Source organism: Nuphar pumila, chromosome 15 (assembly GCF_984573655.1).
Source record: "Nuphar pumila chromosome 15, dmNupPumi1.hap1.1, whole genome shotgun sequence".
NCBI classification, from domain to species: Eukaryota; Viridiplantae; Streptophyta; class Magnoliopsida; order Nymphaeales; family Nymphaeaceae; genus Nuphar; species Nuphar pumila.
The window spans coordinates 44,732,894-44,742,630 of record NC_143263.1 but is presented as its reverse complement, the minus strand read 5'-3'; the positions used below and the strand labels follow the sequence as shown (position 1 = coordinate 44,742,630).

At 37.7% G+C, this 9,737-nt stretch overlaps 1 long non-coding RNA gene across 1 annotated transcript; it reads right to left on the bottom strand.

The window, feature by feature from the left end:
• Window positions 1-7,564: 7,564 nt before the first annotated feature.
• LOC149815287 (uncharacterized) lies at window positions 7,565-8,968 on the bottom strand. Its single transcript, XR_016428013.1, has 3 exons — window positions 8,836-8,968; window positions 8,337-8,478; window positions 7,565-8,149 (listed from the first exon to the last, which is right to left on the bottom strand). It is a non-coding gene; the product is annotated as an uncharacterized LOC149815287 (long non-coding RNA).
• Between the last annotated feature and the right edge of the window lie 769 nt (window positions 8,969-9,737).

Here is a 9,737-nt window from a genome sequence, read left to right as displayed (position 1 = left end):
ATGGTGCATGAGACAAAAAAGACGTGGATAACACTATTTTTAACAGACATTGAAAGCGGTGGACGGCGTTTTGCGCGTTTGCAGCGTTCATTAAGGGCATGTTTGATGGCTTGTCCAGGTTTGGACAAAATGAACAAAAACAAAGGAACAGAACATTGGTTCTGTAATAATTGTTCCAAGTCCAAGTTTGTTTGGATCCTATACAAATGTTATGTTCTAAATGTTCGTTGTTTGATTGACAATATGCAGACAACTTGGACAATCATGGATAATGGGTCAAATTACTTCATTTTGGATTGAATTATATTACCTGATCCATTCACCATTTTACATGTTTTAACAAGTTTATTATAGTTTTTTGCCCGAATATGGATCCAATCATGCAATTATATTTAAAATCATATATTTTTGTCCTGAATATGGATTTGGAATTGAATTTTTGCCCCGAATATGGATCTCTAATGAGATGTTTGCCCCGAATATGAATTTTTGCTCTGAATATGGATTTGAAATTGATTTTTTGCCTTGAATATGAATCTCGAATTGAATTTTTGCCCCTAATATAGATCTCGAATGAGATTTTTACCCCGAATATGGATTTTTGTTTTGGATATGGATCTCAAATTAGATTATTGTCTCGAATATGAATCATGAATTAGATTTTTGCCCCGAATATAAATCTTGAATTTGATATTTACCGCAAATATAGATATCTAGTTGGATTTTTCCCCAAATATAGATTTTTTTACCCGAATATGGATTATCAACCAATATATTCAAGCCAAAGTGGATCATGGTTATGGTTGGCAGAGTGCATGCTAAACAAGTTCTAAGAGTGGTTTATCATATGGTTTCAAAAGATGGACTTAAGATTCCCTGTCACTCTACATGGATTGGGGGTTTCAAAAAACATATTGATTGCATTGTTAGTTATGCTTTCATTATCAAAATATGTCTTAGTCAACTCCTTTTCCAACCAGGTCATTTTAAATGTTTTAACAAGTTTATTATGTATTTTTGCCTTCAATATCAAATTTGATCCAAATACATAACATAAAAAATGTTTAAAATCTAAAAATCTCGGATTGGATCTAAAAACTAAAGAATGTTTCATTCATGACAGATAACAACAAAAACATTATTTTAGTTTATTATAGTGCCTCCCTTCCAACCATCACCATCTTCGACATGTAACTGAATAACATAAATTTATCAAGAAAAATGTACAAATTTAATATTGAATTCACAATTGTTGTGCAACTATGCCAGCAATAAGAAAAAAAAACTTGTATTACAATGGTACCCTCACTCTGCAGTTTTGAAAGTATAATTCATGTTCAACCATTTTCAACCATTTGCATGCAACACACACAGAGACATAATACAATTTATGGTGTTCCCATGTCCTAGTTGCATAGAGCGTGCCATGCCAAGTATGTCTGTGTTGTGTCCTGTATGCGTCATTGTGGCACAGGTACACAGGCATAACTGCATAAGCAAAAACATCACATGTGCACATGTATGCAAAAGAGAGTTCTTTCTCATACCACTGTTTCTATCTGTATATCCATTACCTATATATCTCAACAATTGACTTTGTATATGATTTTAAGCAAACCCCTTTGATGGAACTAAATGCTACAATACCAATGCTTAGATTTTACTAATCTCTCAAATTGGTTTTTCAGGCTCACTAATATGGCTAACTGTCTATTCTGACCTATGGTTTATTGACATTTGACTGTGATGCTGAAAAAATCACTATAAAGGAAGCACAATTTGCCTACATGTATAGCAAAAATTAACTTAATATATGATTTGAGTATCAGTTCATCAAAGCTGCATTTCAAGATTTTACTAGTGTAAAGATCTATTCATTAGCAACATATTTTGCCTTGATAATAATGTCCTGACTTGAACAAAGCGTGCTGAATGAGCTTGTTGTTACAATAGGTATAGACAAAGTAAATATGCACGTCACCTGTTCAGCGGTTGGCAGAGGCCAGAAGGGCAAATATTTCAGGTTTCACTGGTATGGCTAGCCACTAGAGAAACATGCCGTGCCTGTAATGAAATGGTGGTCTTCAACAAATGCACAAATAACTCACAAACAAGTGTCTATTAGAGACACTACAAGCATGACCCTTGAAAGGGTATAAAAGGAAGAACACTTGAAAAATAAATAATACTTTATTCATGAACAAAATGCTTAAGAAGCATGGTTGTTTACATTAAAGGGGTTCACCCCTATATATACAAAAAAGTGGAAGAGAGAGGAGAGCTCATTTTGAGCTCTCCAAAAGAGACGTTGGATTCCAACGTCTTTTAATATAGTTGTTGGACTACAGTCCAACAACATTTATTATTATAGCTGTTGGACTATAGTCCAACAACATTTATTATAGCTGTTGGACTACTCAGGAACTTGACTGGATCAAATATCTAGTTTCTATTGAACTAGATGCTAAAAAAGAAAATAAAGAAAAATAGAAAACGAAAATAATAAAAGAAAATATAATAATATTAAATAATATATATATATATATTACAGTTTACATTTTAACACTCCCCCTCAAACTTACGGTACAATGAGCGAAAGTTTGTCTAAGAAAAAGTGAAATCTGGGAGCAGCGAGAGGCTTGGTGAAGAAGTCTGCTAATTGATATTCTGATGTAACATATGACAGATCAATGGTTCCATGTAAGTATTCCTCTCTGACATAGTGACAGTCCATCTCAATGTGTTTAGTGCGCTCATGGAATGTCCGGTTGCTTGCAATGTAGATCGCACTTTTGTTGTCACAACACATCTTTAAAGCTTGCGTTGCTTTAGCTCCCATATCCGCTAGCAATCGTCTGAGCCAAACAACCTCCATAGTGGTGGTTGTCATGGCTCTGTATTCAGCTTCGGTGGAGGAAAGAGAGACTTTCTGCTGCTTCTTGCACCTCCACGAAATTAAGGTTTCACCTAGGAACACACAAAAACCAGTAGTTGAGTGTCTATTATTGGGATCACCTCCTCAGTCAGCATCAGTATATGCAATTAAATTTAATGAAGATGAAGCAGATAAGAAGAGTCCTCGTGAAAGAGAGGATTTTAAGTATCTAATAATACTCAAAATCGCTCTCATGTGCACGGAGGTGGGAGCATGCTGAAACTGACTGATTGTATGAACCACATGAGTTATATCTGGCCTAGTAATGGAAAGATAAGAAAGAGCTCCAACAAGTTGTTTATAAAGAGTAGGATCATCAAGAAGTTCTCCATCATCAATTTTCATTTTAACATTGACAACTTATGGAGTGTTTACTTTCTTATCATCTGTAATTCCAAACCTAGAAACAATATCAAGAGCAAATTTAGATTGAGATATCAAATACCCCCGAGGGGAATAAGCAACTTCAATGCCTAAAAAATATCTTAATAAACCTAAGTCAGTCATTTCAAAGTGAGTTTTAAGAAGAGATTTGATATTTGCAATTCCCTGTTTGTCGCCTCCGGTGATGATCATATCGTCCACATAGAGAAGAAGAATAATGATGCCTGCATCAGATTTCTTAACAAATAAAGCAGTGTCAGTTAAACAAGGTTGAAAACCAATATCAAGCATAACATGACTAAATCGGTCATACCAGGCTTTTGGAGCCTGTTTAAGACCATAAAGAGTTTTTTCTAGACGAAGAGTTTTACCCTTAGGGATACTAATACCAGGTGAGGCTTCTATGTATACTTCTTCAACGAGATTCCCATTCAGGAAATCATTTTTGACATCTAATTGAAAGATAGGCCATGTTCTAATGAAGGCCAAGGCTATTAAAGTTCTAACAGTGGTCATACGGGCCACAGGAGCAAATGTTTCTTCATAATCGATGTCATACTCTTGGGCATATCCTTTTGCTACTAAACGGGCCTTATATCTTTCCAGGGTCCCATCACTTTTGGTTTTGACTTTGTATACCCACCTACAACCTATAGGTTTCTTACCCGGAGGGATATCTTGTATCGTCCAAGTATTGGCCTTTTCTAGTGCATCCAATTCTATTTTCATGGCTTCTATCCATTCTATATGATTTTTTGCTTGAGAATAGGATGATGGTTCAACATATGATTGTATTAATGTAATGGCGGCCCTATACGTGGGTGAAAAAGATTCATAAGACACAAATTTTTCTGGAGGTTTAGAGATTCTAGACGTTCTTCTAGGTGAGACTTCAGAGTATTTTTGTAATGCACATGGAAGATTTTGCTCTCTACGTCTTGAATATTGTAGAATAACATCCCTATGGATTTGCTCTTCATTAACATCATTTTCAACAACAATAGGACTTTGATCATTGTCAAGGTCACATCCAACATCACATTCATTGGATTTTGAAGTTGGATCAATTAAAAATGAGTATTCAGTGACATCCTTGGATTTTTCAAATTCAAAGAAGCTTTCTTTTTTCAAAAAAGATACATTTCTTGACACATATAATTTGTCATTTTGAAAATCGAAACACCTGTAGCTTTTTTGATTATCAGCATATCCTAAAAAGACACATGGGATTGCACGAGGAGAGAGTTTGTCATTTCTGTTGGTGAAAACAAAACATTTGCATCCAAAGACTCTTAATCTAGAATAATCTGGAGTTAAATTAACAAGCTTTTCTATTGGAGTTGTATTCTTTAATGAGGAAGACGGCATCCTATTAATGAGGTAGGTGGCAGTTAGGACCGCTTCAGCCCAAAAACTTTTTGGAACTTGATTTGCAATTAGCAATGTCCTAGTAGTTTCCATAATGTGCCGATGTTTGCGTTCGGCTAGGCCATTCTATTGTGGAGTGTGTGGACATGATCTTTGATGTGTAATACCATGTAAATTGAGATAGTCTTTGAATTCGTTGGACATAAATTCTCCCCCTGAATCAGTGCGAAAAACAGAAATATCATTTTGAAACTTATTTTTAACCATTTTATGAAATATTTGAAAGTTAGCAAAGACATCAGATTTATGTTTAAGAAAATAAATCCAAGTATGTCTAGAAAAGTCATCAACAAAAATGACATAATATGTATAACCACCTTTGGAAATAACTGGTGCAGGGCCCCAAACATCCGAATGTATTAACTCAAGTGGTCGTGAGGAAACAAAAGTTCTACTAAGAAATGGTAACCTTTTCATTTTGCCAAGAATGCAGTCTTTACAAAAAAAAAAATCAGAATTACAAATTTTTTCCAAACATGGAAAATATTGAATTTTAGACATATGAGGATGGCCAAGCCTTTTGTGCCATAAATCCAATTCTAATTTCTGAATATTATAACAAAATGCATTCTTGGGTAATTTCAAAAAGTCCATGTAATAAAGTCCTCCTTCTCTATGGCCTTCCCCAATCAGCTTCCCTGACTAGCGATCCTGTACCCAACAACCATGAGAAGAGAAGGAGATATTACATCCATAATCAGATATTTGCGAGACAGATAAGATATTCAAATTAAGTTTAGGGATATATCTAACTTCTGGGATAAAAAATCTTTTGGATTTTTGAAGATTTTCAAAACATCCTATTCCTTTTACTTCAAGAGATGTGTCATCGGCTGTAAAAACCTTTGACACACTTGAGTTATTTTTAAGACATTCGGATAGACTATTAACATTTGGGGTCATATGAAAAGAAGCACCAGAATCTAAAAGCCAAGGAAAGTTACCTGGACCGAAGAAAGATGTCATTGCCGCTCCAGTTGAGGCTTCGGTTGAGGAGGATACCCCTTTGAGAAGAGGTTGAAGGATTTCCATCAGTTGAGCCATAGACACAGGTGCATCTTGATCTTTTGACTCAGATTCAACAGATGCAACTCTTTTTTCTTCTCTTCTTTTTAACTTTGGACATTGAGGCCTATAGCGCCCTGGTTCATGACAATGATGACAAATAACTTTTCTTTTATCAAAGTCGCTGTTTTGCCTTTCAAAATGAGGTGGCTTGTAAGTACGAGTATGATTCCCCAGTCTAGATACAGCTAAAACGGAGTTATCATCAACTTTTGGAGTACTTTTTCTAAGTCTATTTTCCTCCATAGTGAGCTCTTCTAGAGTATCAACAATAGAAGGAATTTTTCCACGATGTAAAAGGGTCGATTTGATGGATTCAAACTCCGGCCTTAGACCATTCACAAATTGATAGAAATGTTCCATAACAAGTTGCTTTTGGCGAAGCTCGATGTCTTCGGCACAATGCCATTTGGGCTCAAGAAGAGCCAACTCTTTCCAAAGTTCGGACAACTCATTATAATATTCTCGAATAGTTATATCTTTTTGAGTCATTGTCCGAACTTTATCTTGTAAATTGCATACATGTGCAATATCTTTAAGGGAATACATGTTTTTGAGGTATTCCCAAGCCTTATCGGCATGCTCAAACTTAGCTAGACTAGAGCATTTTTTAATGTCTATGCTATTGATGAGCCATGACATAATTTTTGCATGCCCTATCCTCCATTCTTTCCATTTCTTTTCATAAGTGGCTAACGCCTTACTCTTCTCTTCTTCCGTTAGAGGAACCTCTTTATCACCCTCTTTCTTGGTAAGAGATAGTTTAGGTTCCAAATCGGAACCATCCACTATACCCCATAAACCTTTTCCCCAAATGTGGTGCTTCATAATCGAAGCCCACATTACATAGTTAGTATCATTTAGCTTCATAGGAATGATGGTGATCTTATCATTGTCATCCATCTTTTACAAGGGTAAGAGAGGAATAAATAAGAGGAGAGAGAGAGAAAAATAAAAAGAAAAGAAAAAGAGTAGACAAAGGAATAAGAGAGGATACAAAACCAAATTTTTTTGTAGCACAAGTTCGTCTTTCTTCAAACAAATCTTCTTGAGCCAAGAACAAGGTGATGAAACACCTTTTGTAAATGTGGCATGGAAATCGAGGCGGAAGCACTTCAAGATCTAAGGATTTCGTAGCTCTGATACCATGTAATGAAATGGTGGTCTTCAACAAATGCACAAATAACTCACAAACAAGTGTCTATTGGAGACACTACAAGCATGACACTTGAAAGGGTATAAAAGGAAGAACACTTGAAAAATAAATAATACTTTATTCATGAACAAAATGCTTAAGAAGCATGGTTGTTTACATTGAAGGGGTTCACCCCTATATATACAAAAAAGTGGAAGAGAGAGGAGAGCTCATTTTGAGCTCTCCAAAAGAGATGTTGGATTCCAACGTCTCTTAATATAGCTGTTGGACTACAGTCCAACAACATTTATTATTACAGGAACTTGACTGGATCAAATATCTAGTTTCTATTGAACTAGATGCTAAAAAAGAAAATAAAGAAAAATAGAAAACGAAAATAATAAAAGAAAATATAATAATATTAAATAATATATATATATATTACAGTTTACATTTTAACAGTGCCATCATATTCTGGCAATCATAGGTGACAGATAGTGTGAGTAATCTAAGGTCGTCATACTAAAGGGCTAAATCTTTTCTTGGTACAATGGCTAGAGAAGAGGAGCCTAATTTATTGGGATTTTTTTATAGTTAATAAAGGGAAGGAAAAAGTTAAACATACCTGTGCATGTTCAGCCTAATTCCAAGTCACCTCGACTGGTAAGGAGTGAAGTAACCCGCAAATGCATCTGAAGCAGACATGATCATTGCAGGCACATTCATATTGTTGACACTGAGGCTCTCACCCTGCTCATTGAATCAGATAAATTAGATAAAAGAGTCCAAACAACATAAATCCTAATGACAATGAACAATTATCAACATTGTAGTCTTTTAACCAAGAAGCAACACCAATGCAATTCAAAGGCAGAATCACATACTAAAGTCTGTCAAAAATGAAACAAAACCTTATAAGATTTTCAACAAAATCATCCTTCATATCAACACCATTAGTTGACAAAATCTAATAAAAATTGCACAAAAATATTCATATAAATACATAAGCTATAAATATGATGAACATGGATGGGTGGCATCGCTCTGTGGTGTCCCGCTACAGAAGCAGAAAAGAAGCTCAGCATTCCAAAGCAGCACACGTCTGCACCTAGTGAATGCAATCATAACTGTAATGGTACCAACATAGCCATATCCCTTATCGGATAAGTTCCAACCTGCATGAAGCCATAACAATGCGGGCACTGTTTGGGAGAGAAGCTCAGTGAATTAGGATTGGCTGGATTGGTGTATAAACTCAAAACTCAGAATGTAAAAACTGAAAACCAACGAAAACCCAGAATGTATAAACTCAAAACTCAAAACTCAAAACCAACAGAAAACAAGGAAAAGAACAAAAAAAATACAGACGAAGGATAGATAATGGCGTACCTCCACGAATCGGACGATCAAGAAGGAGGGGATCGAGAACTAGGGCTCCCGAATGCAGGAATCGAACGATGAAGAGGATTGCATGGAGAACAACAGAAAACTAGGGCATGCAAACAGTGAGAGAGGGAAAACACTCTCAGACCTGCGAAATTTCAGAGGAGAAGAATAGGGCTCAACGATTCAGGCATGCCCGTCGATTTACTAAATTTTTTTCTTTTGTTCCCACCGTTCCTGTTCTTTTTGTAAGAGGGAGGAGGTAGAACAACAATTACAGTGTAAATTGGATGCGGCGGACGCGCAGAACGCCGTCCATCGCGTCCAATGTTTGTTGAAAATCGCTGTTCTCAGTGTGATTTTCGTTCAAATCACGCTGAGAACGGCGCATCAAACGTACCCTAAAGTGTGTAATTTTCGATCCACCTCCCCCCTTGTTACAAAAGGAGCGGGAACGAAGGGAATGAAGTTAAAAAAAAAAAATTTGATCCATTGGCCGATGGACCTGCTGGAGCACCAAATCATCGCGCTTTCGCTCGAGGAGGAGCCTCGACCTCTTCTTCCCCACCATCCGCCGCTTCTTCCTCCACATGGCCCTCTGGCAGAGCCCCGCAGGCAGCCTCACCATGACCACCACGACCAAGTTCACGAGCCCGCACGGGCAACAGCAGCACACCGCCGTGCACTCGACGGCGATGCCGCCGGCAACCTCCGCGAATAGCGAGCACGGCGGAGGCTCCTTCTTCAGCAGGGGTTGTCGCCGGTCCACCGGAAAAGATGTTGCAGATGTTCAAGTCGATTTCCTCCAGAGAGAACGGTCCTGTTCGCCATCGTCATCGCCGTCAGCGTCGCCGCAGACCCAAAACCCTTCTCCTTCCATCATGCCCACAATCATGGCCGCCGACCCCGCCAGGCCCCTTCGCCTCGTCTAATGCAATGCCAAGGGCAAGTTCGTGATGGACCCAAAGGCCATCGCTGCTCTCCAACTCGTCAAGGGACCCATCGGCGGCGTCTCCGTCTGTGGCCACTCTCGACAGGGCAAGATTTTCATACTCAATCAGGTATTCCCTTGCTTAGGCTTGCGCTTCTCCCCCGAATCGTCTGTGCTGAACGCTTTCTTTTTCTGTTTGCGCTAGTTCTTGTGAATAAACCTAATTTCTTTTGAGATTATGAAAGGTTTCTTGCATTTTCTTTTATTTTTCCTCAAATGATTACTTGGCAGGGATGGGTCGGCCCGACAGGGATAGTTCTGTTCAGGAGGAAGATGGTCATCCAACAGAAAGGGGAGGGTGGTGATAAGAGAGACTCCAAAACAGATAAGAAGAAGAAGAAGGGTTCCGACGAGAATGGCGCTCGGAAGCGCCGAGAAGAAGAAGGGTACCCAACATCAAACAAAGGACATTTGAA